A 4872-nucleotide genomic window follows, 5' to 3' on the forward strand; every position below is an offset into this window, starting at 1 on the left:
GAAGTATTGATAAAGTTATCTGCAAACACATAAAAGTAAACTTTGGCAACAGTCAGAGATGTATGGAATCCATTTTCTGACATAAAAGTTTTATAACAGTATATTGGTCAGTTATTGCTGTGTAAGGAAGTACCTTGCAACTCAGTGGCTTTAATGAAACAAGTCTTTACTGTTGTTCATGCATTTGTGAGTCAGCTGGTGCTTGGCTGATGAGGCTGGGCTGGGATTGATGGTTCTACTTTGCACTGTGGGTCTGGGGTTGTCAGGCAGTTTTGCTTCAGACTGCAGTGGCGGGGGTGACTGTGTCCACACGAATTCCTTTTTCTCCCAAGACCGGGGGCTGGTCAGAGTACACTTTTCTTGTGGCGACAGCAGAGCATCCACTGGACAGGTCCCTGCTTGTGTCACATCAAGGCAAAGTACTGGCCAAACCCAAAGTCAACAGGTGAGGAAATTTACTCTGCCGGTGCAGGGAGGGGTAGGTGTAAAGTCAGTGGAGTATCACTGAGAGTTTGATTAGAGAAGCAGAACTACTGTGAGTGACAGAGAATAGGGGATTTGGTGTAGGGACTGAGGCTTATGCAGTTGAGGGAGCTGGTTAAGAAGTCAACGTAAAGCTGTTACCTCCGTACCTGACATTGAGCCTGAGGTAGTCAGGGCCAGCCGCTGGAAGGGAAAGTCAGACAGACTGCAGGTCAGAACAAGGACCACCTGGAACCCACATAAGCCTCTGTGTCCAAGCGTGAAGACACGGTGACTTGTAGGGAGGCTGGTGCCCTTGCTGGTGTGTGTGTGGCCGGCCGCACACATCGCTGGCACAGGAGCTGCAGAAGGTGAAGGAGGATTTCCAGCAGGACCTGGAGGACCTGTGGGCTGGCTGTCCTCCGTGCCAACAGGGGAGCATGCAGGGCGGTGACAATGTACGGGGGCTGAAGCGGTGCCAGGCCTGACACACACCTCCAGAACATAGACAGTGGCTGCTGCTTTACTTCCCTTTTCCAAAACTCACATAAATTTTTCTAGTGGCCAACTTAATCCAGGACCAAACAGAAGAAAATTTTGGGAAATGGAGTTCCAACTTAGTTAAGCTGACAAAGCAAAGTGGCCACATATGGAAAAGGGTGTGAATTCAGGAAGAGATAAAATACTGGGGCCAATGATGCAAATGACCACATATAATAACTGTAGGGAACTGACTCAGTACAGGAGAGGACTAGTTGCCTGCCATTTCAGTGCCCTTCATCGACTTTATAAATTGTGCTTCTCTTTTCTGTGGAGCATGAAATAAATGTGGATGATGGTGGGGCTTTTGGATGCAAGAGGGCAAGTTAAGTGGTAAAAGAATATAAGGAGCCAGCCCCTGGGCGGAAGGTTACAGTGCTGTTGCCAGTTCATACGATGCCTGCTGACTATAACATATCCTTGCTGCAAGTGAAGAGGAAATAAGGGCCACCCCATTTAGGTTTATCCTTGGTAAGGGTTACACAGAAGCAGCTGGGGTTATAGAGGCAGAAAAATGTCAAATGACCAAGAAACACTTCAGGCACTGAGGAAAGAGCACTAGATTAGGGGTCTGGAGACCGGCGTCCTACTTCTGAGGGACCACAACTAGTTGTAAAACTCTGAGTAGGTTAAGGTATTGCACCTGTTTCCTCATCTGTAGTGGAAGTATTGGACCAGAAAGCTCTCTGGCTGCCTTCTGCATATTATGAGCCAAATAAGACCTTAGTCCACTCCTGTGATTCCCGCTCTCCTACATGCTGCCATGCTTCTCTGTTGGTGTCCATTTGCGGCTGTGCTTAGACATTGGGGGAGGGGCAGAGATACCCAAATTAGGTGCCCAAGTCCTGGATTCTCTTGCTAGAAAACCTGTTATCACTTTGCTTAGTGCAGTTTGCTTTGTTTGTGTCTTAGTTTCTCCACTCTCTTTTTCAAAGAGGTATTGATACAGGAACACGTGAACTGCACTCTGCTCCTTGGAATAAATCAATTGTTCCAAAAAAAGGGATTGTGCTAATTCTTTCTTCCTGCATCAGAGAGAACAAATGAAGTGAGGGGGAGGGAAGAAGGATGGTTATATGGTGCTAGGGGCGGTAAGGATTGGGGGTGGCATGTTGGAGGGAAAATGAGAGAAAATAAATCCTTGCAAAACATATCAACAAGCCCAACTTGATTTTGGTGTTGGAGCACAGAGTGGTACACATGTGACAGTGTGTATCTCTCCAGCTGGACTTTTTTTTTTTTTTTTTTTTTTTTTTTTGTGGTACGCGGGCCTCTCACTGTTGTGGCCTCTCCCGTTGCGGAGCACAGGCTCCGGACGCGCAGGCTCAGCGTCCATGGCTCACGGGCCCAGCCGCTCCGCAGCATGTGGGATCTTCCCGGACCGGGGCACGAACCCGCGTCCCCTGCATCGGCAGGCAGACTCTCAACCACTGCGCCACCAGGGAAGCCCTGGACTTCTTTTTTTTTAATTGAAAGTTTTAAGATCAGGGAATGCATGTTTGGCCTGCTCTAAGTTAGGAATGAAGAGCTGTAGAATCCAGGATTGCCTAAGTTAACTCCTGCTTTAAAGGCTTGCCATGGTGTGTGAATAAAAAGAGCAGTGTTGTCTGTGTATTGAACAATGAGCAGAACTATCCCCAAACATCCCTGGGAGTTACCCTCAGTCACCTGGGCAATGAGCCATCCGGGAGCAGGACTGCCTTTCTCCCAGTGGAAGAAGTTACATCTAAAATCAGCTTCCTAAGTGGGGCGGTGGGATGAATTGGGAGATTGGGATTGATATACATACGCTATCGATACCATGTATAAAATTAGATAACTAATGAGAACCTACTGTGTAGCACAGAGAACTCTAGTCAATGCTCTGTGATGACCTAAATGGGAAGGAAATCCATAAAAACGGGATATATGTATACATATAGCTGATTCACTTTGCTGTACAGCAGAAACTAACACAACATTGTAAAGCAACTATACCCCAATAAAAAATAAAAATAAAAGAAGGAAAGAAAAAAATTTTTTAAAAATATCAGCTTCCTATAGGACCAGAATCTTCCATCATCTCAAGAGCCAAATTTTCCACAGAATCAGAGCAGCTGGCTTTCTCAGACAACTGCTATAAACAGCTGGTATCCCAAATCCAGGCTGCTTGGCAATAAGCATTCTTTATCCTCCCTCCCCCACCCCAACTCCAGCAATGTGAAAATGGGGGGCCAAAAAGAGGAAAGGGCTCCCTCCTCTGGAACAAAGCCCACGTTGTGTCCAGCCGCTGTCAACGGCTGTATTCGTTTAGGTCATCCAGAAAGTGTAAGACCCAGTTACAAGTGCTAGAAATTTGTTGGGGATAATGCCCATGAAAGATAAGCAGGGAGGAACCAGCACGGGAAGACTGCAGACCACAGTGTGGATCAGACACCTGTGTCAAGAGAGGAGGAAGGCAGGCAGATTTGGGAGGAAGAATCTCAGGCAGGTGTACTCTACTTGCTCGTGGATAAAGCTCTTAATACAGGTATGCAGAAAGGAAGCCCCGGGAGGTCCTCACGAGATGAAATGGGATTAGCTTTGTAGTTCTATAATCTTCTTCACAGGAGATGCTGTTTCAGTCTCATTGGTGATTCCAGCTGCTCTGAGAGCCATCCTCTTTCAACGGGAGTCTGTTGCTGTCTTACAAACGCAACACATGTTCATTTGTCTTTGGTTTATATGCTTGAGGAATAATCTTTAGTTTATCATATTTATAATTTCTTTTTTAATATAAATTTATTTTATTTTATTTTTTTGCTGTGTTGGGTCTTTGTTGCTGCGTGGGTTTTCTCTAGCTGCATCGAGTGGGGGCTGCTCTTCGTTGCGGTGTGCAGGCTTCTCACTGCGGTGGCTTCTCTTGTTGCGGAGCACGGGCTCTAGGTGCACGGGCTTCTGTAGTTGTGGCACGCAGACTCAGTAGTTGTGGCTCGAGGGCTGTAGAGTGCAGGCTCAGTAGTTGTGGCGCACGGGCTTAGTTGCTCTGTGGCATGTGGGATCTTCCCGGACCAGGGCTCGAACCCGTGTCCCCTGCATTGGCAGGCGGATTCTTAACCATTGCGCCACCAGGGAAGCCCGCGTATTTATAATTTCTGAGTGGTGGTGGTAGGCTGATCCTAAAGGGGCATCTTGCTTTAGAAATACTGTAAATTCCTTTACAGTTTGGTCCAAATTAAGCCCTTAATATACTACGGGTTTGAAATTGCATTGCTCAAATGCATGAACGAGGTGACCTGTAATGGTCACTTCTTTGAAAGCCACGTGAAGAAATTCCTTTCGATCCAGCAATTTCATACATAGGAAGGTACTCCAGGGAATCCCTCACATGTGCACACGGAGACTGCTCCTGGCATTCCCTGATGCAGCTCTGGGATAGTTTTGGTCAGCCCAACAGGGAAGGCCAGCACTAAGACTGCCCACAGAGGAATACCCCACTAGGCAAAAATGGCCAGGCCCCTGTAACTTTTTTTTTTTTACATCTTTATTGGAGTATAAATTGCTTTACATTGTTGTGTTAGTTTCTGCTGTATAACAAAGTGAATCAGCTATATGTATACTTATCACCATATACCCTCCCACTTGCGTCTCCTTCCCACCCTCCCTATCCTACCCCTCTAGGTGGTCACAAAGTACGGAGCTGATCTCCCTGTGCTATGCGGCTGCTTCCCACTAGCTATCTATTTTACGTTTGGTAGTGTATATACATCAGTGCCACTCTCTCACTTTGTCACAACTTACCCTTCCCCCCTCCCTGTGTCCTTAAGTCCATTCTCTGCGCCTGCATCTTTATTCCTGTCCTGCCCCTAGGTTCTTCAGAACCATTTTTTTTTAAGATTCCATATATACGTG

General features: G+C 46.7%; 1 pseudogene; it reads right to left on the bottom strand.

The window, feature by feature from the left end:
- Positions 1-3479: 3479 nt before the first annotated feature.
- Positions 3480-4317, bottom strand: LOC112062339 (UPF0538 protein C2orf76-like; annotated as a pseudogene).
- Between the last annotated feature and the right edge of the window lie 555 nt (positions 4318-4872).

The sequence above is a fragment of the Physeter macrocephalus genome, chromosome 18 (genome assembly GCF_002837175.3).
Source record: "Physeter macrocephalus isolate SW-GA chromosome 18, ASM283717v5, whole genome shotgun sequence".
NCBI lineage: Eukaryota > Metazoa > Chordata > Mammalia > Artiodactyla > Physeteridae > Physeter > Physeter macrocephalus.